Raw genomic sequence first — 25,524 nt, forward strand, 5'->3', positions numbered from 1 at the left:
TTCTAGAAGCCTGTTCTGTCTTTAACTGCCACGCCAATATTTTGAACTCTCTCCCCAATTCATAACATTTTTTGTCGAGTTCTTTGTATTAATTTCTCCCATTTGTAAGTCTGTAATGAATTATAATGCATTTTTAATTTATTAACTGCATCTTTTTCACCTCTGATGGATCTATCCATATATTTAAACTCTTTCTCCAATTTATCAACTTCCTTAGAATACTGTTCCTTAATTTTGGTGGAAAAACTAATAATTTGTCCACTTAAATAAGCTTTTAAAGCATCCCACAAAATAAACTTATTATCAACCAAATCTGTATTTATTTAAAAATAATTAGAAAATTCAACATTTCTTAACAGTGAAGAATTAAATCTCCATCTATAAATCGTATCTTTTCAGAATCTTTACATCTTATTAACCAAAGAGAATGATCTGAAAAAATTCTTTTCTATTCAGCAGATACTGCAACATCCTTGCAACTCAGCCGATAATTTTTTTTTAAATGTCTGTTCTAGAAAAAGAATCATATTTAAAAGAATAAAATGAATAATTCTTCTCCAAATATCTACTAAATTTATTTCCTTAATGATAAAATTAATTTTGCCTTTTTGGTTTTAGTCACTGTTTTTGGAGATTTATCTAATAATGGATCTAAGCAACAATGAAAATCTCCACCAATCATTGCATTTTCATATGCTTGTGCCAGATTTAAAAAAGAGAATCTTGAATAAATTTCTCATCAACATTTGGAGCATAAATATTCATAAGCAGCCAGGATTCTGATTAATTTTGACAATTTACAACAACAAACCTACCAGCTGAATCATAACTGATTATAATTTAAAAGCAACATCTTATTAACCAAAATAGCAACACGTCTCGCTTTTCAGTTAAAAGATGAAGCTATGATCTGTTTGACCCAGTTTCTTAATTTTTGATGATCCTTTTCAGTCAAATGAGTCTCTTGTAGGAAAGCAATATCTACTTTCATTTTCTTTTGTAAGCCAAAACCCTTTTCCCTTAATTGGGTTATTGATCCCATTCAAATTAAATGTCACAAAATTCAAATTGGCCATAGATATACTTGATACTTAAATCATCAAATTCCTGCCACCTGCGATGATGGGACTCCAATCCGTGGCAGTTTTTCCACAATAAATCTCCAATAAAAAGGAAAGAAACCCCTAAAATAAAAATACAAAAAAAACCACATACAAAGCAGTACTACTCCCCTCTATTGTATGTGAAGTGACCGACTCCACCAAGTAGCTGATGACTTTGGAAGGAGAAACAAACAAATCCACCTCCCCAAACAGAATTTTAAAAAAATCAACAATACTTCAAGCTGATAAGCTGCTTCCAAGTCTCAATTAATCTGTTAATTCATGACATTCCACCTTCTGTGAACCATTTCTTGAGCCATCTTAACCTGTTGAGAAGTCTGATCTTGATTTCCCCTTCTGCTTACTATCGGGCAGAGAGTTGGCAAATAAAAGAACATAATCTTCATCAGCAAAGAATTGTGATTGTTATGCTCCATGTTTTAAAAAAAAACAGCTGTGTGACAGGATATACAAAAGCAACTTTATACCCTTTCTTCCATAAAACAGCCTTTAACAGGATGAAATTCCTTGTGATGTTTAATAATAGTTTGACTCAAATCTGCATAGAAAAATACTCTATTAGCCAACAAGGGGGTCTGGTGTTTTCTCTCATTCTTTACTGCAACTCTCAATATCATTTTCTTATCTTGATATTATATACAGTTAGAATAGAGCATGGCAGTTGACCCAGAAAAGGGTTCCTCCTAATAGCTCTATCCAACTTCAACCCATTTTGAAAATATTCAATTCCCAAAACTTCAGGAATCCATTTCTGAAAAAATTGTACTACATCTGAACCTTCAAAATCTTCAGGAAAATGCACAATTTTGACATATTTCTGCGACTTTGATTTTCCAAAACTTCATTTTTTTGTAACAATACTGAAGTTCCCAGGCAGTATAACAATCTTCCAATTTAACAACTGTATCTTGCGTTGCTCTACTTCTTCATGACAATCTTGGAAGACTTCAATTTTTTGAAATTCAATCTGAATTTTATCCTCCATTTTCACACATTTTTTAATATTTTAAAATTTAAAATCACATAACATATTAGTTACTATATATTGATACAAACATAATGTGATGATTTTTATATAAAAATCACCCCCAACCACCCTCCCTCCTCCCTTCCCCACCTACAAAAGAAAGAAAAAGATTATCATCTGCTACAATCACATTTAAATTTTTCGAATGCAGGAGTGGTGGCATCCATCAATTTAGATTTGCAAGAGATCAAATTTTAACACCAGTAATTTTCAGATAAAGGGCTCCAAACTTTAATAAAGAAAAAATATTTGTCTCTTAAATGATATGTAATCTTTTCTAAAGGAATACAAGCTCATTATGCCATCTTTTCATACTCAAAATCTTATCAGATTTCCATGTAATAGCTAAACACTGTTTTGAAACAGCCAGGGCCAAAAGCAAAAATTCAATTTGATACATAATCAATCTCAATCTTGGAGCTATCAACTTAATATCTCCTAGTAAAAATTGGATCTAAAGGTAAATTCACTTTTAATATCTGTTTGAAAAATGATTTAATTAGTAACTAAAAACTTTTAATCTTGGGACAAGACCAAGTCGAAAGAAAAAAGTACCTATTACTTGACCACCTCTAAAACATAAATCTAAAGAACTAAGTTGGAAGTTTTTCAACTTCTGCACAGTTAAATACAGTTGATGTAATAAAAAAATAAAAATAAAAAAAAAATACTGCACCATTTATTACTTTAGTTATACCATCTCGACATAAATTTCTCCAAACATTTTCATCAATCTTTCTATCTAAATCCACTTCCCATTTCATTCTTGATTTATGAATATCTGGTTTCGGTATTTAGTAATGATGCATTTCAGAATTTTTAAAATTCATCTTAAGTAATAATTCTAAAGAAGATTGTCAAGGTAGTTTTAAACTATAACCCAATTTCTCTGATAATTTTTAACCTGTTAACAAAAAAGGTATTTGAAGGGATTTGAAACTTGTCTTTCATGTGCTTAAAAGACAAAAATTTCCCTGCTTCAAAGTGATCTTCAATTTTTAAAATTCCCATTTGGTCCCAAACTTTCAAGAATTTATTATCCACAGTAAAAGAAAAAAGTTTATTCTGATATAAAGGCGTTTTCAATGAAATCTTCCCTTTCCCACCTATCTGATGAACTATTTTATTCCATACTTCAATTAAATGTTTTAGAATTGGTGGGTCAATACCAATTAATAATTTTGAATTCCATTTATAAATTCTACCATAGATTTTATCCAACTCTATTCTAACCCAAAGAGTTCTCGTTTTATCAAACATTGCTTTAATAAATTTCAATTGTGCTGCTTTATAATCATTCTGCAAATGGGGAAGTTGCAAACCTCCCCCAGCTCAAATTTCTGAGTCAATTTTTCCAAAGGTACCCTATTCATTTTTCATTTTCACAAAAATTTTCATATTAAATTAAGATCCTTAAAAAAAATTTAATTGTGGAACAAAAGAAAAGTTACTGAATCCTTGGAAAAATATTCATCTTAATACAATTCACACTCCCTATTAAAGTGATAGGTGAATCATTCCATTTATTTAAATTTTGTTTAATATTATAGTGAAATAGTGAAGTATAATTTAATTTGTTTTCATTTTCTAAATTTTAGTTCATTCAAATACCCAAATATTTAATTGGATTATTTGTCCATCTAAATTGAACAATCTTTTTACATTCTACCAACGGCGTAACTTCACTTTTATCCCAATTAATTTTATAACCCGATATTGTGCCATAATCTTGCAATTTTTTATATAACAAAGATAAACCATTTTGTGGATCCATTTCTATAAATTAAAACATCCTCTTCATTCTCTATGATACCCTTAATATCAACTTGTCTTATCAATTGCGCCAATGGTTCAATTGCTTAAACAAACATTGCCGGAGATGAGGGACAAGCCTGCCTTGCTGACAGTGTTAAAGGAAAAGATGAAGAAAGTTGTCCATTAGTAACTATTTTGGCCATCGGACTACTATATAAAGCCTTAATCCAATTAATTTGACCCAAATTGAAACTTTTGTAAAACTTTAAAGAGAGAATTCTATTCTAATCTATCAAAAGCCTTTTCTGTGTCCAAAGACAAAACTAGTGCTGGTTCTATTTGTTTTGTTTTGTCTATCTAAAATCCTATCTAAACAATTATTAAAATCTCCACCTATTGATACATTTTCATCTATTTGTGCAACATTAAGAAACGCATCTGAAATTAATTTTTCATCGTCTACATTGGGAGCATAAACGTTCATAAAAACCCAATCAATTTTGCTACATTGAGTTGAATATCTATTAATAAATTCAGACTGATCAAAATGAACCAGTTTGAGTAAATATTCATTTATTCTATTTGCCAAAACTTTAGCTACAATTTTACAATCAACATTTATAAGTGATATAGGTCAATATGATTCTGGCTTCAATAAGTCATTATCTTTCTTGCGTATTACTGTTATCACTGCATTTGGAAAAGATTCAGATGAAGACCATGTTACAGTGGCTAGTTTCAATACATATTAATAAAGACATTAATAAATCTTTAATTTTTTTGTAAAATTCAGGCGTAAATCCATCTTCAGGAGATTTCCCATTTTGCATAGAATTCAGTTATAACTTTTTCAACTTAAATGAAGAATTTAAATCTTTCCCAGCCTGATAATTCAAAGATGGCAATTGAAGCTTGTGCAATAAATCATCAATCTTGTCTTCATTATTCAATGACTGAGATTAATATAATTTGGTATAATTCTTTAAAAGAATCATTTATATCTTGATTTATAGGTAATTCTCAAATCATTTTTAACAGCAGTAATAATTCTTGATGCTTGCTATGCTTTCAATTGCCAACGCTTTATGTGCCCTTTCTCCCAACTCATAGTACTTTTGTTTTGTTCAATCAATCTTTCCATCCTATGTCTGAATTGAACTGTAATGCATTTTTTATTCTCTAGTTCTAACCTCTTCGATGGATTTTTTGTTTTTTCCATTCTTGTAATTTCTTTCTCTAAATTGTCTACTTCCTGTAAATACTTCTTAACTTTAGTTGAAAAACTTATTATCTGACCTGTCAAGTAAGCCTTTAATGCATCCAATATAACAAATTTATAAACTGAATTAAGATTAATCTCTAGATATATCTGTATTTGATCCATATAAAATCACAAAATTCTACATTTCTTAACAGATGAATTAAATCTCCATCTATAAACAGTTCAGATTTGTCCAAATTTAAACATGACATCAACAACAGTGAATGATCAGATACAATTCTAGGTTTATATTGTATACTTTCAATACTTCCTTGCAGATGGGCCGAAAGTAAGAAAAAAATCTATTCTAGAATATGAATCAAGTGGATAAGAATAAAATGAATAATCTTTTTCTCTGATTCAATTGTCTCCAAATATCAACCAAGTTTAATTCTTCCATCAATATCAATAACTTTTTAGTCATTTTAGTTTTAAATAGAAATTTTGTAGATCTATCTAAAATCGTATCTAAACAACAATTAAAATCTCCACCTATTGATACATTTTCATCTATTTGTGCAACATTAAGAAATGCATCTGAAATAAATTTTTCATCGTCTACATTGGGAGCATAAATGTTCATTAAAAACCCAAGATTCCAAATAAATCTAACAATTCGCTAATACAAATCTACCAAAAGGGTCAGTAACTACTGACCATCATTTAAACGCTAAATGTTTATTAATTAAAATAGCTACACCTCGAGCTTTAGAGTTGAGCGACAAAGCTATAATCTGACCTACCCATTCCCTTTTCAACTTTTGATGTTCTTTCTCTGTTAGGTGAGTTTCCTGTATTTAAAAAAAGAAATATCCGCTTTTAATTTTTTAATATGGGCCATAGAAAAATACTCTATAATTCTGAATTGCCAAAGGGTCTCATTGTTCCCTTCCCATTTTTAAAATCATTTCTCTGTCTTGATAATGTAGACATTTAATCAAGACAGAGTGTGGTGGTTGCCCTAGATGTTTTTTTTCCTTAAAGCTTTATCAAGCTCCAAACCATTTGGAAAATTCTCTGATCCCAATATTTCAGGTATCCACTTTTGAAAAAATTTAACTGGATTGTTGCCTTCAAAATCTTCAGGCAAACCAACAATTTTCACATTCTCTCTTCTACTTTGATTCTCCAACATATCAACTTTTTGCAATAAGCACTTCTCAACTTCCCATGGTGTAAAAGAATCTTCAATCTTGTTAACTGTGTCTTTACATTGTTCCACATCCATACGACAGTCATGAAAGTTTTCTTCAATTTTTTAAATTTTGTTTTAATTTTATCCACAGATTTATTACATTATGTCACATCTGTTTTTATTGTAGCTTTTCTTTAATCACTCCCAATTGATTTGTAAAGTCAGCTTTAACCTCAGCAAATTTGGCATCCATTTTTTGACTAAATGAGTACTTTTTCAAAAAAAATTTGAAAAGCCAGTGGGTCAAGAGGAGTTTGGGTAAATAATATGCAACCATTTTTCTTTGGACATCTTGATCACCTGCATCTTCTGTTTCTTCTCTTTGAGATTGCTGCACAAAACTTTCTTCTTCTCCCTCCAATTCTTCTCTCTCTGTAGAGGTTGTCAAAGGTTGAAAATCTAATCAGGCTTTTTGTTTAGTCAGTGTATGTCCAGCCATCCACTAATGTCGGGTCCTCTATTCCCACAGCGGTCGCTTCAACAACATGCATGTGCGAAGTCTTGCGCATTGACTCAGGAGCTGTCTCAACGGATTTCTTGTGTACTCCAGCGCTGCCCTCCCCAATTCCCCAAGAGGGCAGCCCAGGAGTCTGGATTCGCACCAGTGATGTTTTCGTCGACCTGGGCTGGAGAGGAACTAAAATCGGAAGCTGAGTCTTCAGGGTAGGCCCTGATTCTTCCAACAGAGTTACTTCAGTTCTAGTCAATTTTTTTTGGAAGTTTGAGATTTAGATACTTTCGTGGTCATTTTCTTGGACCTCTAAGAAATTTTTTTTTAATTAAATTTGGTTATTAATTCTGTTCGGAGAGGCGTTTTCAATGTCTTCCTCCTGTAGCATCACACCACGTCCCTGAAACATCAGTCTTAATAGCAATCACTTCTTTCATACTTGTAAATCGTGTTTCAAATTGATCTTTAATAGATATTAAATCCCTGATTCATTTGAGTCGATAATGTTTGAATCTGTTTTAATAATGTATCTAATTGACTTGATAGATCCACATAATAGGTAATTGTAGAAGCTCCAACTTTACCTTCTTGAACCACATATTGAGGTAACTGCCTTCCCTGCTATATCAATGTCTCTTCTCCCTCCCTTACTTGTAAGGTGTCTTCTTCAGTTCTGACGTCGTCCTCCTCTTCATGTTGTAGGCTTTCCCCTCAACAGTCCAGCAGTGCTGGGCTGTGAGGGTTCAGCTTGCTTCGCAGGCAGAATCGCAGCCTGTATCACGCGCATGCATGGAGATCTGCTCATGCGCAGTTGGTCTTGAAGTTCCGACAGCTAAACCTGCCATTTTTCTGGGCTCCAGGGCCATTTTCCTCAGTTCCCTGGGGAGGAGGCGCTGGAGTCGCTTGAAACTTTGTTGGTACTTGCCAAGTCAGTCTCGGAGGGAGAGAAAGCTAGTATCCGTGATCCACTTCTAAGGTAGACTCCATTTCCTCAGTACTTATCATTTCTTTCGGAATCGTTTTTTTCATTGTCTGTGCCCTGGTTTTTATCATAGTACCTTTAAAAGGGATTTAATGCTTTTTTAATTAAAAAAATTTCTAAAAGTCAAGTTTTAATTAATTCTGTTGGGAGAGGCGTCTTCTTCACATTTCCCACTTCATAATTTCCCACCTCATCATGCCATGCCCCCTAAGATGGTGTCTTTCAATCATAAAATTATTGATTATTCACGAATCTGATGGCAGTGGGGAAGAAGCTGTCATTCTGCTGTTGAGTGCTCGTCTTCAGTCTCCTGTACCTTTTTCTGGATGGTAGCAAATTGAAGAGGACGTGGCCTGGATGGTAGGGGTCTTTGAGGATAGAGGCTGCTTCTTTAAGACTGAGGCATCGTGTAGATGCCCTCGATTGAGTGAAGTCTGGTGGCTGTGTTGTTGCAGGCCGTGTTAACAACCCTCTGGAATTTATTCTCATCTTGAGAGTTGGCGCCTCCATACCAGGCTTGAGATGCAACTGGTCAGAATACTCTTCATGGTACACCTGTAGAAGTTTACCAGAGTTGCCAGTGATGTGCCAAATCTCCTCAGATGCCTAACAAAGTACAGCCACTGGCATGCCGCCTTTGTGATTGCATCAATGTGATGCCTCCGGGACAGATCCTCTGAGATGTTGACCCCCAGAAATTTGAAGATCTTGACCCTCAACTACTGAGCCCTCATTGAGGACTAGGTTGTGTTCCCCTGACTTCCTCCTGAAGTCCACAATCATCTCCTTGGTTTGAGTGCAAGGTTGTTATCATTGCATCATTCAATGAGCTGAATCTCCCTCCTGTACACTGCCTCATTGCTGTCTGTTATTCTGCCAACATCTGTGATGTCATTGGCAAAATTGCAGATTGCATTGGAATTGTGCCTGACCACCCAGTCATGGATGTATAGCAAGTAGAACAATGGGTTGAGCACGCATCCTTGGGGTGCACCTGTGTTGATAATTAGTGAGGAGATGACGTTGTTTCAAATTCATACTGATTGTAGTCTTCTGATGAGAACGTCAAGGATCCAGTTGCAGAGGTGGGGACAGAGGCCTAGAGCTTGGACCTTCTTGACCAGCACTGAGGGAATAAAGGTATTGAAGTCTGAGCTGCAGTCGATGAAGAGCAGCTGTATGAAAGAATTATTGTTTTTGAGGTGGTCCAGAGCTGCGTTGAGGGCCAGTGGTATTGCATCTGCTGTATGGAATGATTGTGATGATAGGCAAACTGCAGTGGGTCGAGATCTTTGCTTAGGTATGTGTTGATTCTGGCCATGACCAGCCTCTCAAATCATTTTTATCATCATAGAAGTTGGTACTACTGGGCAGTAGTCATTGAGGCAGTTCACTCTGTTCTTCTTGGGATGATTGATGCCCTTTGAAGCAGGTTGGGACCTCATAATGAGAGGTTGAAAATATCCATGAACTCTCCTGTTAGTTGGTTGGTACAGGTTTTTAGTGCTTTGCCAGGTATGCCTTCCAGGCCTGTCACCTTGCAAGGGTTCACTCTCTTGAATGATATTCTGATGTTGCCCTCAGAGGCAGGTACCATGGGTCCTCAGCCTTTTCAGGGATTCAAGTAGGTCCTGTTTGATTCTTTACAAAGCGGGCATAGAAGGTGTTCAGTTCATCAGGCAGTGAAGCATCACAGCAGTCTATAGCATTTCCCTTTGCTTTTGTAGGCTGTAATGGTCTGCACTCCTTCCCATAGCTGGTGTGTATTTGTCTCTAGCCACTATGCTTCAGAGATAGCATTCCGCAGGTCGTACCTGGACTTCTTGTAGAGATCTCAATCCTCAGCCTTAAATGCCCTTGTTCTCTCCCTTAACAGGCTGTGGATTTTCTGATTCATCCAGGGCTTCTAGTTGAGGAACCCCAGTATGTGTGCGTAGGCACATACTCATCCACATAGGTCTTGATGAAGTCGGTGACATCTGTTTCAGTCCACTGATTCAGAGCAGTTCTGCAGATGCTCCTTCACACCTTCACCATCTTCACCACTGGTGCTGTGTTGTTTAGTCTCTGTACATCAGGAGTAGGAGTACGGCCAGGTGATCAGACTTGCTGAATTGTGGACATGGTATAGTTCGGTATGCATTTTTCACGGTGGTGTAGCAGTGGTTGAGTGTGCTGGTTCCCCTGGTATCACAAGTGATGTGTTGATGGTACTTTGTCAGAGATTTCTTCAGGTTGGTCTGATTGAAGTCCCCTTCAATGATCAGGAAGCCATCAGTATGTGCTGTCTCGTGGCTTAGTCCCTCCAGTGCCTGCCTAAATGTTAGCTGGGTTGAATGTACACTGACCAGGATGATGGCGGTGAACTCCTTTTGCAGGTAGAATGGGCAGCACTTGATCTCCAGATGTTCCAGGTTGGGAAAACAGGACTGTGCACCACGATAAATTGATGAAGACACAGATACTGCCTCCCCTGGTTTTTCCAGACCCCGCTATTTGGTTCCCGCGATGGAGGGTGTAGCCCTTGAGCTGCAGCGCTGTGTCTAGGATGTCCGCGTTTAGCCAAGTCTTTGTGAAGCATATCACGCGGCACTCCCTGATGATTCTCTGATGATGTATTCCAGCTTGGAGTTCATCCAGTTCTCCAAGGACTCTACAATGGCCAGTTGGATGGTAGGGAGAGGAAGCATCAGATCACGACATCATTTCAGCCCACAAGTCCATGCTGCCAAATGTGCTTCTAAATTAACTGCACCCTTGGTACGCTTTGAACAGTGGGAGGAAACCGGAAGCCCTGGGGAAAACCTACCAGACATGGGGAGAAAGTACAAATTCCTTGCAGACAGTGAGGGATTTGAACCCTAATCGTGATAACTGGCTCTGTAAAGGCAGCGTAGCAGTCAGTGCAACAACTGTGCCACCCAAAATTTCTATTTTTTTCCCACATTATTAGCACCTACACTTGATTTCTATTGTTTAAAATCTGACAGCAATATCCCTCAAAAAGTTTCATTTTTCATTAATTCTTTCACCATTGTCTCTTGTCAAATTTCTATAAAATTAGCATGGTTACTGGTCAATTCTCTTTTCCCTTTTTAAGGAAAGTGGAGATTCCCCCTTGTTCGCCAGGAAGTACATTGAGACTTAGGAAATGGCAGAGGAGCAGTTGGAGCAGAAGAGGTGAGAAGTAAGGGGAACAATTAGAAAACCCTTATATTTACTCTTGGGACAAGTAACCAGAAATAAAGATAATTGTCACAGGAAATAAAAATAGGCACTGATGGGGTGCAGCCAGATCTGAGTGGGAACTGTGATCAGAAATCTCTATCTGTGTGCATCCATATCAGTGTTTTCATTAGTTGGTGCATTGTCAAGTCTGCCTCACCGAATGCAAGGAATGGCAGACAGTCAAGATGGATTTTCTGCATCAATGATGAACAATGAATATTTATTTTTACTTTCTATAATGTATGCAAATGAAATGTGTGTGATGTCATTACATGACTTTTTAGTACGTGTTGAAGGCCCTCCATGCCTGCAAGCTGCACACAGTTAAGAGTCTAATAAAGGGTCCATTTGAACCTTCTTATGATTGAATGTGTGAATTATTGTATACTAACATAATCAGCACTGGTGATAAGGATGGGATGGATGCTGCTGAACTGAATTTTTGAATGTGAAGGCAAAATTTGCAGCAGCTCGTGGGAGTGAGTTTGGCACTTTTTTTCTCTCCACTATTGCGTCAGCACGCTGCGAAGTTGAGGTCGGCTCCACACCACGTCTCACCTGTTCGTTGGCTGCCGGAGGAAGTACAGAAGGCAAGTTTGTGCCTTTTGGGTAAAGGAACAACCAGAGAGGGCAATTAGGAATGGAATGTGCGGCACCTGATGCGAAGATTGGCTGATACTGTATACAACCCAGATATTAGTCGCATGCAGAACGTTAGTTTAAGGAGAATTGTAATTTTTAATCAGACATTGGATAAGAGTATGAGATGAGCACAGTGTTGATGGAGTGGCAGCAGGCTTGGATTTCTGAACAGTTTAAACGTCAGGAAGGGAACATCGATAGACTAGAGCAGTTTCTTGTTGCTGTGGACATAGACAATACTGAATGCAATGCATCTAAATGCTGAGCCATTTTACTGAGTAGTGTTTGGCATTTCCAGACAAACCAACTAATAAGAGTTTTGGTATTCTGTGTACATTGCTAAGAGAGCATTATTATCCCAAGAAATTGGCAATGACATATATTTAAGTTTTATAATACATCACAGGCTCCTGGCCAAAGTATATCACAGTAGCTTTTGCATTTGAAGAAGATGGTATCGCATTGAGAGTTTTCAGGTGTGCAATTGATGGAGGTGCTGCAAGATCAATTTGTTGGTGGCTTGGCATCTATCAGCATTCAGAAGAAACTTCTGGCCAAAAACTATTCATTTACACAAACCATAGAAGTGGAGTTGGCTGTTGAAGGGGCGGATCTTAATGCCAAGGACATGGGAAGGAACGATGACTAACCAGTTGTCCAAGATGTTATGGACCCAGAGGGCCCCAAAACCCAGCAGCAATAGAAATTCACCAAGACAAATGATTACTTAAAACTTGCTTTTAATTATCTTTAAAAATAAAAACAGGATCAAGCTTACTATTATTAACCTCAACTTAACAACCTCCCCCTTCTAAATTCTAAGCATCTATGTATGTAATGTATCCAAGTTCAGAAAAGTTCTTTGATTCATAGTCCAATCTCACTTCTCACTCCTCCAAGATCTCTGGTTGCAGGCAATTCTTATACTGTGCACAGAATTTAAAATTTGTGAAGTTCACCTGGCTTTAGTGCTTGAAAGGTTACTGCTCAGGAAGGTTCTTGTCAGTTTTCAGAGAGAGATTTCTTGCTCATTGGACACCCATAACTGATCCCTTCTGATCAGGCACTTCAGTGTCTTGCTGAAGAAACTTGCCCCATCAGGGTTTTCAAGATGAAAACCACTTTCTTTCAGGTCACTACAGAGTTTCTCTTCTGTTTCCCTTATTTCAAGTGAAACATTTTACAGCCAGCCATCTCCTCTTGTATAGGCTACAATGGCTTTGACCAGGCTGAACGAAGAATAGGGTTTTTCCACAAGCTTGCCAGCTTGTAATATTCCAGTCCCAGGTGCTGCTGCTGCTGAACTGTTAAACTGAACACTCGCTCTCTTGCAATATTAAAGTCCATTTTCACAATCTTCTGCATGCTTTTATTAAGGTTAAGATTCTATTTCCACAATGTTATGATCCATAATTTCCTCATCCCTAACACCTCTGATACAGACCATTCTCCATTATCCTTATCCTCATAATAAGGTTTCAACATATCTGACCAACCTGAGTTTTATTCCTACAATCTGGAGTGTTAACAACATACAGTTTTAATTTAACTGTGTACAGTCCAGAAAAATTAGCTCTCAAAGGATTGTCAAGGGAACAAAATTAACACTTCCTGTCTTAAAATTCCTCACTTGAGCTTTCATGTCAAATAAGCACTTCATTGTACCCTGAGCCATTTTTCTTGAGCCAAAGTCCACACTTTTTGTAACCTATCTTTAAATTTAGGAACATAATCCAGCAAGTCCAGCTGCACATCCTCATTAACCCACTGTTCTTTTAACAGCATTAAAGGTCCTCTAACCTGATGTCCAAACACAATTTCAAAAGGGCTGAAGCCTAATGAATCCTGCACAGCCTCCCTTGCTGCCTATAACAGTAAATCAATAATTTTGACCCAATCTTTCCCATTCTCCAAACAATAAATCCTCATTATATTTTTAAGAGTAGAATGAAATCTTTCCAAAGCTCCAAATTTCATGATAATATGCAGATGAAGTGATCTGTTTTATTCCCAACTCCTAAATCAACTAATGAAATAGCCCAGACATAAAGTTAGATCCTTGATCACTCTGGATCTCTTGTGTAATTCAAAAACTGAAAAATCTTTCCAAAGCTTTTACCACTGTTTTTGCTTTAATATTCCTTAATGGTATAGCTTCCTGTAATCTTAACAAGTACTGATTTCCAGACTTAATTTTAGGTAGGGGACCCACACAATCCATAATAACCCTAGTGAAATGTTCTCCAAAAACAGGAATAGGTTTCAATTGAGCTACTGGAGGACCCTGGTAAGGTTCCCCAAAACCTGACTTCTGGCACCAATTAACAACATCCTTCCTCAAACCAGGACAGAAAAATTGTCTCAAAATCTTATTCATGGTTTTCTTTACACCAAGATGACCACCCAAAGGTGGGCTAGATTTAAAATTTAATTCTGTAAATTCTAGAAATGACCACCTGATGAATCACCCACCCCCCCACCCCTCTTCATTATTAGGAATATCAAGAGATCTCCATCTCCTTATTAACAATTCACCATTCAAGTAATATCCACAGGCTATCTCTTTTTTGAAATTTTATATTAGTATCTTAAATGCATTTCAAATTAGCTTGCAATATTATTGCACAATAGATACTAAATAATTTTCAAATTTTCCCCCTACCACCCACCTTCCCTAACCCCTAAAGATAGAAAAAGAATAAGATAGAAAGAGAGAATGCATTCACAGTAATACTTATAATTACATTAATACCATAATATTTATTGATGTAAATACCATATTTTACCACAGGTGCAGTAAACTTAAACATAACATAATTTACAGCACGGAAACAGGCCATTAGGCCCTTCTAGTCCGCACCGAACCAAACACCCCTCCCTAGTCCCACCTCCCTGCACAATGCCCATAACCCTCCATCTTCTTCTCATCCATATATCTGTCCAACCTTTTCTTAAATAATACAATTGACTCTGCCACCACTATTTCTCCCGGAAGCTCATTCCACACGTCTACCACTCTCTGAGTAAAGAAGTTCCCCCTCATGTTACCTCTAAACCTCTGCCCCTTAATTCTTAACTCATGTCCTCTTGTTTTAATCTTTCCTCCTCTTAACGGAAATAGTTTATCCACATCCACTCTGTCTATCCCTTTCATAATCTTAAATACTTCTATCAAATCCCCTCTCAACCTTCTACGCTCCAAAGAATAAAGACCTAATCTGTCTAATCTCTCCCTATACTCTAGATGCTTAAACCCAGGTAACATTCTAGTAAACCTTCTCTGCACTCTCTCCACTCTGTTTATATCCTTCCTATAATTAGGCGACCAGAACTGCACACAGAACTCCAAATTAGGCCGCACCAACATCTTATACAATCTCAACATCACCTCCCAACTCCTATATTCCATGCAATGATTGATAAAGGCCAGCATACTAAAAGCCTTCTTCACCACCCTATTCACGTGAGTTTCTACCTTCAGGGAACGATGTACCGTTACTCCTAAATCTTTCTGCTCTTCTGTATTCCTCAATGCTCTCCCATTTACCACGTATGTCCTGTTCTGATTCTTCTTACCAAAATGAACCACCTCACACTTATCAGCATTAAATTCCATCCGCCATTTTTCAGCCCACTTTTCTAAGCAGCCCAAATCCCTCTGCAATCCTTGAAAACCTTCTTCATTATCCACTATTCCACCTATCTTAGTATCGTCTGCATATTTACTAATCCAATTCACCACCCCATCATCTAGATCATTAATGTATATAACGAACAACAATGGGCCCAATACAGATCCTTGAGGCACACCACTGGTCACCGGCCTCCAACCTGACAGACAATTATCCACTACCACTCTCTGGCCTCTCCCTTTCATGGGGGAATTAGATTATGAGATCTGGATTAATTCATATCCATAAATCTCATAAGGCTCCCAAATTTGACAATTTATCATAATCATCTCTCGTTATTTTTTTTTCAAATGGGAGATTATCTTTTTCATTAAGCCATTATTCTATTTTTACATTCAATTTTCCATGTTTTAGCTACACACTTCCTCGCTACTGCTGTTGCTAAACTCAAAATTCTCTTTTAATATTTGTCTAACTCCAACTTGATGTCTTTATAATATTACCCAACAAAAATATTCTTGGATCTAATTTAACCTTTACTTTTAATATCTTCTCGAACAACACGTAATTCTTTCCAAAAATCATTTACCTTTTCACATTACCATACTGAATGCAAGAAATTACCAACTTTTTTTACATCTAAAACATTGAGTAGAAAAATTTGGTTTAAATTTATTCAACTTGTTGGGTGTGTTATGCATTTGATGTTTATAATTTAAAAAAAAATTATATTGAACCATTTGATATCTAATATTGTATTAGTTACACTGTCTCTACATAATTTTGTCCATATTTCTTTATTTTTTGAAACTATTTATAATCAATGAGAAATTATGTATACAAAATACAATGTGATGCATATTTTATCCAATAAAAACCTTCCTCCCCATTCCTGTCCCTCCCAACCCACTAAACTACCCCCCAAAAAAAAGATGGAGGAGAGTAATTAAAGTAGTACATTCAAATGTGTTGTGGGTTGGGGCCACACCACCCATGTATGGGAAAATGTTTTAACAGTTAGAATGCATCCAATCCATGTACAGGCTCCAAACCTTGAACAAAAAAGAATAATTTGTAGCTTGTTATCTTCTCTCACTTTTCCATATGTCATCGTTGAACATTCAACTGAATCTCATTCTTCCATGTAACTGCAATACATTTCCTAGCTACTACTGAGGCCAACCTCAAAAAAACGATTTGAAATGTATCTAATTTTAATTCTAAACACAATGATTTAATATTACCAATAAAAATATCATAGGGTCAAATGGAATTTTAAATTTAAACATATCTTCCAAAAATTATTTTATTTTATTCCAAAAAGGTTTATCCATCTCACATAACCAAGCTAAATGTAAGAAGGTTCCTACTTATGAATCTAAAGTATAAATCTGAAGTGACATATTTAAATTTCTTCAATTTCTCTGAAGTTAAATATAATTGATGAATACAATTATAGTGAACCAATCTATTAACTCATTCACAATTTTAGTCATACTATTTTCACATACAGACATCCACTTGTGACTGAGTATTTAGAGGTGGTTTGGGAGGAATTGTTAGAGCAGGTTGCACACAAACATTTTAAAACAATATTTGCAGGACTTTTGCAGAGTGCTTTTTGCAAGAGGCAACAAAGTATCGATATTCAGCTTGCCTGGGAATGTGTGATCTTTGCAGGCAACAGAGAAGAGTTTTGCTCTCAGAGAGGGAGGGTGTGAAATGGAGGAGAGAGACAGAAATCTGTTCCAGAGGGACAAGTTTGGAAAACTTTGGAAGGCTGCCTGGTCAAAGGAGAAGACTGGCAGTCTGAAAGGTGACCTGAAAGGATCATCTGGAGAACCCTGAAGGGGGCAAGTTTCATCAGCAAGACTGAGAAGGATTCAGTTGAGGATGTCCTGGAAAAGGAATCTCTCTCTGAAAACCAGCAAGAACTCTCCTGAGTGGTAACCATTTGCCTGTTGAGCACCAAAGACTGGTGAACTTTGTTAATGCTAACTTCCTGCACTGTACAAGAATTGCCTGCAACCAGTGAGATTGGATTGTGATCCAAATAACTTTTCTAATCTTAAACATCAAACACACCTGTGCTTAGTATTAGAGAGGGGACTAAGTAGTTAGGCAGGTTAAATAGTAAGTTTAATTCTGTTTTCTTGTTCAAATATAATTAAAAACAACTACCATTTGTAGGTCAGATTGCTACCATGAAACATGAATCAAAGAAATAAATTTTACTACATTGTCTGCTGAATAACAGTTCTTAATAAAACTTGCCTCATCCACATGAACAAAATCAGGTAAACATTTTGCCAGTCTTAGCCAGAACCTTAGCTACTATCGTATAATCCATATTTAACAAATAAATAGGTCTATATGATTCCCACATTCAAGGAATCCCTATCCTTCTGAGGAATCACAGTAATAATTAGAAAAAGAATCTGGTAAGGAACCAACTTTGCCTGCCTGATCTAAAATATCCATCAACAAAGAAACTAACAAATTTTGAAACTCCTTATAAAATTCAGAAGTAAACCCATCACTTTTTTAAACTTTATTTAAGATTTTCAAATTACATAAAAACAATAACAAAATAAACTAAAACAATATAAACCCACCCCACCCTCTCTCAGCACGCCCCGCAAAGAGAGCAAAAAAAATCATATCAACCAGCTACAAACATAGACTATATAATATCTTGTTATTTCTAAACCCATGCATTACAAATAAGTTGACCACATTTGAACAAAAAAAGAATAATTGTGCAAATTATAAGTTATTTTTTCCATATCTCAAGATCTCAATTCATTGTGCCAATGATTCATATTTACTTCTACATCATCTTTCCAAGTAATCGCAATACACTTCCGTGGTACTGCTAATGCTAGATGAACAAAAGCTATCTGAAACTTGAGCAACCCCAAACCAGTCAGTGAAAAAATATAACCCAGCAAAAAAAACTTTGGATCTAATGGCAATTTAATCCTAAATAATTTTTCAAAAAATTAATTTATATTTTTTTCCCAAAATGGTTGGACTTCGTCAAAGCCAAACTGCATGTAAAAATGTTCCAATATGTAGTCCACATCTAAATCATAAATCTGAATTACTAAATCCATATTTTTTCAGTTTCTCAGGGGTCAAATACAACTGATGTAAAAAAAAAATTATAATTAACCAAACTATATTTTACATTAAGTAATTTAGTCACCCTATCTTGGCACATATCTTGGTATAATCTTAAGATAAATCACCTTCCCATTTATTTCTAGATTTATTTAAATTTGGTTTATCCATACCATCTTGCAACAAAGCATACATATCAGAAATAAAGCCCTTTTTTAACATATGCAAAATCAGAAACTCTAATTTCATTAGTTCAGGTAATTTCATTAGAGTTATCCCATAATTATCCCTTACCAAAGCTCAAACTTCATAATATACAAATAAGGAATTAGCTGATATTCCAAATTTTTCTCTAAGTCGATTAAAAGAAAGGAACTGACCTTCTTCAAAACAATCCTCCATCCCCCTCCCCACCCACTAAACGTTCAACATGTACGATACATTAAACCCATCAAACAATGTCATCACACAATGAAAACAAACAAGAAAACTGTGTTATCCACTTTTACACACTGGGTCAGTTCATTTCGTCGTCTTCTCATTCTGTCATTGAAGGGGGGGGGGAAGGGGAGAAAATGACTGTGTATATTCAAGAGGGAAATGTTTGTGTGTATTTTGGTCAATATGGTTCATAGTGTGAAAATTTAAAAAAGCAATCCTCCATCACCTTTATACCTTCAGATTCCCATGCCTTTAAATGCCTATTATTCATTGAAAAAGAAAGAATCCTATTTTGGTAAAATGGAGCTTGAATTGATAGCTTATCCTTCATATCTATAGCAAAATCCTTTTAGTCCAAATCCCAAATAAATGTTTTAAAACAGGCCTATTATATCCCTGTAATAAATCAAAGTCCCACTTAAACTGGTGAACCTGAGACTCAGAAATACAAGCTAATTCTACTTTAGCCCAACTAGGAGGTTGCGTAATATCCAAAATTTTATTAATAAATTTTAATTGTGCAGCTTCATAATTTTTTTTTCAAAACTTTATTTATTAATTTTAACATATGAAGAAAGTAAGTAATTCACGTACAGAAAAAATACAAATTAAAGTAATACAAGTACAAAGTAACATAGTTAATACAATACCAATCTCGGCATCTCCCCCTAACAACTAAAAACTAAGACTAAAAAAAAAACTATTTTTAACCCCTAAACCCCTCCTCCCCACCCCCACGATAAAGAGTGAAGAATTAATACTATTAGTATAATTTTAAAAAATTAAAAATATATATTTTTAAAAAAATCGATATATATATAAAAAACAAAAAAATATATTAATTAAGTATTAATTATTAATCCAAAAAAATTTATTATATAAGAATATATATGAAAAAACAAAAAGAACTTAAACGAAAAAAAAACAACTCATAATAAAAAAACTAAAAAAGAAAAAAAAAAGAAAAAAAAGAAACATATATATATATATAGAAAAAATATATAATAAAAAACTTTTTTAAGAAAAACATGATTAATTCAAATTTATTTAAATTGTATATAATCAATAAATGGGGTCCACTTTAACTCATAAAAAGACATCTTATCTTGTATAGAAAAAGATATTCTTTCTATAACCAAACAAAACTTCATCTCTGAATACCACCTATCTAAAGACAATACATTTCTATTCTTCCAAGTAATCGCTATACATTTCTTGGCCACTGCCAGCGCTAAGTAAATAAAAGAGATCTGGTAATTATCTAATTCTAAATCAATCAACGGTTGCATATTCCCTAATAAAAATATATCAGGGTCTAATACAATATGAAGATTATATAGATCATTAAATACAGATTGAATACCTTTCCAAAATTGTTGTAACCGATCACACAACCAAACAGCATATAAAAAAGTACCAGAAACCTGATCACAACGAAAACAAAGATCTGACTTACTAAAACCAATTTTTTAAAATTTTTCGGGTGTTAAATATAATTGATGTATAAAACTATAATTAATCATTGCCAATCTAGCATTAATCAATTTTCGAACACTATTACGGCAGATTTCAGACCAATCTTCTCCAGTTATTGTTAAACTTAAATCTTTTTGCCATTTCATTTTATCTTTATCCCAATCTATTTTACTTTCACTTTCCAACAAAATTCGATACAATCCTGATATATAACCCTTTTTTGGAAATGAGAGCACATATTTCTCAAAATCAGCGGCTTCATAATTTTGAAAATGAGGTAATTGTAGTCCTCCTAAAGCATATTTACACATCAATTTCTGTAATGTTACTTTTGCTAGCTTACCCTTCCATAAAAACTTCCGTATTGCCGTATTCAAATCTTGAAAAAATACTTTTGGAAGTAAGCATGGAATTGATTGGAAAAAGATATTGAATATGTGGGAAAATAGTCATATTAATGCAATTTACCCGACCTATTAATGTCAAAGGAAGATCTTTCCATTTAATCAAATCCATCTTAATCTTTCCCAATAATGGTACATAATTTATATAACAATTAATATTTCGCATCAACCATTACTCCTAAATATTTAATTTTATCGGACCATCGTAATTTTGTAATCTGTTTACACTCACTATAATCTCCATCTGAAATTGGCAACATTTCACTTTTGTCCCAGTTTACTCTATACCCAGATAGTGCACTAAATTGCTCCAAACATTTTTGCAAATGTTTTAAATATTGTTCTGGATGTGTTAGATATACCAATACATCATCAGCAAACAAATTAATTTTCATAATCTGAAAATCTTATCCCTTTAATATTATCATTTTTTCTGATTGCTTGAGCTAACGGTTCCATGACCAATGGAAATAAGGCTAGTGACAATGAACAGCCTTGACATGTTGATCATGTTAACTTGAACGACGAAGCAGTTTGGCCCTTCGTCACCGCCCTAGCAACAAGATATTATTTAATGCCTTAACCCAACCAATAAAAAATGGCCCAAACTTAAATTTTTCTAGCACTTTAAATAAAAAAAAATTCCATTCAACTCGATCAAATGCTTATTCAGCATCAAGCACGACCACCATTGGTAGCTTGGGTTGCTGACTCGATGCATTGATCAATGTAATCATTCTAAGAATATTATCAGTAGCATACCTATTCTTTATGAAACCTGCCTGATCAGCATATACTAATTGAGGTAAATATTTGGCAAGTCTATTCGCCAATATTTTAGCTATTACCTTATAATCTGCATTTAATAAAGGAATTGGCTGATATGAAGCCACATTCAACGGCTCTCTCTTTAGTATTACTGTAATTATTGCACTTTAGAGCCTCGTAGAAACCCCTGAAGTCGCCAATGTCCGCGCTGAGCTGTGTTCGTTTGGCGAGGCTAGTCCACCACTCATTTTGGATCTCCCGGAGTTTGCGCTGAAGATGGCTGCATGCGCGACGGAAGGCTTGTTTCTTCTCTGGACAGGACGGCTTTGTAAGGTGAGCCTGGTGGGCAGTTCGCTTCTTTGCCAGCAGCTCCTGGATTTCCTGGCTGTTTTCGTCAAACCAGTCCTTGTTTTTCCTGGAGGAGAAGCCCAGTACCTCTTCAGTGGATTGCAGTATGGTAGTCTTCAACTGATCCCAGAGGGTTTCAGGGGACGGGTCCGTGAGGCGGGTTGCATCGTCGAGCTTTGCTTTGAGGTTTGCCTGGAAGTTTCCTCTCGCTTCGTCTGACTGCAGGTTTCCAACATTGAACCTCTTTCTGGGGGCTTTATTGTTCCTGGGCTTTGGTTTGAAGTGAAGGTTGAGCTTGCAGCGAACCAGCCGGTGGTTAGTGTGGCATTCCGCGCTAGGCATGACCCTGGTGTGGAGCACATCTCGTTTGTCACTTTCTCGCACCAGGATGTAGTCCAGGAGGTGCCAGTGTTTGGATCGGGGATGCATCCAGGTGGTCTTAAGGCTGTCCCTCTGCTGGAAAAGGGTGTTTGTAATGACAAGCCGCTGTTCTGCGCAGAGCTCCAACAGGAGGCGCCCATTGTCGTTGCACTTGCCGACGCCATGCTTGCCCAGGATTCCTGGCCAGGTTTCTGAGTCTTTGCCGACACGAGCGTTGAAGTCGCCCAGGATGACAACCTTGTCGGCTGTAGGGGTACGTTGGATGAGGTTGCGCAGGTCGGTGTAGAACTTGTTCTTTTCTGCTGGTTCCGCCTGGAGGGTTGGAGCATACACTGATGAGGGTGATGTGACGCTTGTTTTGAAGTGGGAGTCGCATGGACATGATTCGGTCCGAGAGGCCTGTCGGAAGGTTTTCAAGTTTGGAGGCAATGAAGCTCTTGACCATGAAGCCTACACCAGATAGGCGTCGTTCATCCGAAGGCTTGCCAGACCAGTAGAGTGTGTAGCCCGCGCCGCGTTCTTGGAGGCTGCCTACATCTGCCAGGCGGACTTCACTGAGAGCGGCTATGTCGATGTCAAGTCTGAGGAGTTCATGTGCAATGAGGGCAGACCGACGTTCAGGTCGGTGGCTGTCAGCCTTGTCTAGCATGGTTCTGATGTTCCAGCATGCTAGCTTGAGTTTGTGAGCATCTTTTGAGGGGGAGGACGTGGAGGGGGAGGACGTGGAGGGGGAGGACGTGGACCTGTCCTCGGGCCTGCGCAAAGGAGCTTTTAGGTGGAGTGCAGTGCGCGCAGTACTGGCCCCACCCTTTACACCCATGGTTCGTGTGCCGTGGCCAAGCAAGCTGGGACGTGGCAGCGAGGTCCTTGGGTTGTAGGTTTTATATCAGAGTGGCCTTCTCCTATGCAGGTTTCTTACCCGGGCTGGAGGGGCCTGCCTCCCCTCCTAGGTCGGTCCATACTGCCCGGACCGGGGCCGAGGCCGCCGCAGCTCACCCTGTGCCTGGACTGGGGCCGCCGCCTACCACTCTCAGCCCGGATCGGGGCCTTCGCCTGCCCCACTCGACCGAGGCCGGGGCCGCCGTCTCCTCCTTGCTCCTGCCCGGATTGGGGCCGCCGCCGTCTACCCTTCGCCCGGACCGGGGCCGGGGCCGCTGCTGCTCTCCCTGTGCCCGAACTGGGGCCGCCGCCACCCACACCCTGTCCGGACCGGGGCCTCCGCCTGCCTCACTCGACCGAGGCCGGGGCCGCCATCTCCCCCTTGCTCCTGCCTGTATCGGGGCCGCCGCCGTCTACCCTTCGCCCGGGCCGGGGCCGCTGCTGCTCTCCCTGTGCCTGGACTGGGGCCGCCGCCTCCAACTCTCTGCCCGTATCGGGGCCTCCGCCTGCCTCACTCGACCGAGGCCGGGGCCGCCGTCTCCCCCTTGCTCCTGCCCGTATCGGGGCCGCCGCCGTCTACCCTTCGCCCGGGCCAGGGCCGCTGCTGCTCTCCCTGTGCCCGGACTGGGGCCGCCGCCTCCCACTCCCTGCCCGTACCGGGGCCTCCACCTGCCTCACTCGACCGAGGCCGGGGCCGCCGTCTCCCCCTTGCTCCTGCCCGTATCGGGGCCGCCGCCGTCTACCCTTCGCCCGGACCGGGGCCCTCACCCCAAGTCCAAAGCCCGCTGCGCAGCTCAGACGGCAAAGTCCTCCTCAGCGACAAGATCTCCATCCTCAACCGATGGTCAGAACACTTCCAATCTCTTTTCAGTGCCAACCGCTCAGTCCAAGATTCCGCCCTGCTCCAGCTCCCTCAACAGCCCCTAAGGCTAGAGCTGGATGAGGTTCCCACCCTGGATGAGACATTTCAGGCAATCGAACAACTGAAAAGTGGCAAAGCAGCAGGTATGGATGGAATCCCCCCAGAAGTCTGGAAGGCTGGCGGCAAAACTCTGCATGCCAAACTGCATGAGTTTTTCAAGCTTTGTTGGGACCAAGGTAAACTGCCTCAGGATCTTCGTGATGCCACCATCATCACCCTGTACAAAAACAAAGGCGAGAAATCAGACTGCTCAAACTACAGGGGAATCACGTTGCTCTCCATTGCAGGCAAAATCTTCGCTAGGATTCTACTAAATAGAATAATACCTAGTGTCGCCGAGAATATTCTCCCAGAATCACAGTGCGGCTTTCGCGCAAACAGAGGAACCACTGACATGGTCTTTGCCCTCAGACAGCTCCAAGAAAAGTGCAGAGAACAAAACAAAGGACTCTACATCACCTTTGTTGACCTCACCAAAGCCTTCGACACCGTGAGCAGGAAAGGGCTTTGGCAAATACTAGAGCGCATCGGATGTCCCCCAAAGTTCCTCAACATGATTATCCAACTGCACGAAAACCAACAAGGTCGGGTCAGATACAGCAATGAGCTCTCTGAACCCTTCTCCATTAACAATGGCGTGAAGCAAGGCTGTGTTCTCGCACCAACCCTCTTTTCAATCTTCTTCAGCATGATGCTGAACCAAGCCATGAAAGACCCCAACAATGAAGGCGCTGTTTACATCCGGTACCGCACGGATGGCAGTCTCTTCAATCTGAGGCGCCTGCAAGCTCACACCAAGACGCAAGAGAAACTTGTCCGTGAACTACTCTTTGCAGATGATGCCGCTTTAGTTGCCCATTCAGAGCCAGCTCTTCAGCGCTTGACGTCCTGCTTTGCGGAAACTGCCAAAATGTTTGGCCTGGAAGTCAGCCTGAATAAAACTGAGGTCCTCCATCAGCCAGCTCCCCACCATGACTACCAGCCCCCCCACATCTCCATCGGGCACACAAAACTCAAAACGGTCAACCAGTTTACCTATCTCGGCTGCACCATTTCATCAGATGCAAGGTTCGACAATGAGATAGACAACAGACTCGCCAAGGCAAATAGCGCCTTTGGAAGACTACACAAAAGAGTCTGGAAAAACAACCAACTGAAAAACCTCACAAAGATAAGCGTATACAGAGCCGTTGTCATACCCACACTCATGTTCGGCTCAGAATCATGGGTCCTCTACCGGCACCACCTACGGCTCCTAGAACGCTTCCACCAGCGTTGTCTCCGCTCCATCCTCAACATCCATTGGAGCGCTTACACCCCTAACGTCGAAGTACTCGAGATGGCAGAGGTCGACAGCATCGAGTCCATGCTGCTGAAGATCCAGCTGCGCTGGATGGGTCACGTCTCCAGAATGGAGGACCATCGCCTTCCCAAGATCGTGTTATATGGCGAGCTCTCCACTGGCCACCGTGACAGAGGTGCACC

The 25,524-nt window shown here is 38.6% G+C and overlaps 1 long non-coding RNA gene across 8 annotated transcripts in view; it reads left to right on the forward strand.

The window, feature by feature from the left end:
- LOC138738989 (uncharacterized) overlaps nt 1–25,524 on the forward strand; it is a 90,569-nt gene that overhangs the window by 18,691 nt on the left and 46,354 nt on the right. For 6 of the 8 annotated variants that reach the window (XR_011341932.1, XR_011341933.1, XR_011341934.1 and 3 more), the window contains exons 3-4: nt 6,832–7,025; nt 10,896–10,975. This is a non-coding gene — a long non-coding RNA (uncharacterized lncRNA). Of the gene's footprint in view, nt 1–6,831; nt 7,026–10,895; nt 11,382–25,524 lie in introns of those variants that run through there. The other 2 variants (XR_011341935.1, XR_011341930.1) reach the window with 1 other exon arrangement.

Source organism: Narcine bancroftii, chromosome 7 (genome assembly GCF_036971445.1).
Source record: "Narcine bancroftii isolate sNarBan1 chromosome 7, sNarBan1.hap1, whole genome shotgun sequence".
Classification (NCBI taxonomy): domain Eukaryota; kingdom Metazoa; phylum Chordata; class Chondrichthyes; order Torpediniformes; family Narcinidae; genus Narcine; species Narcine bancroftii.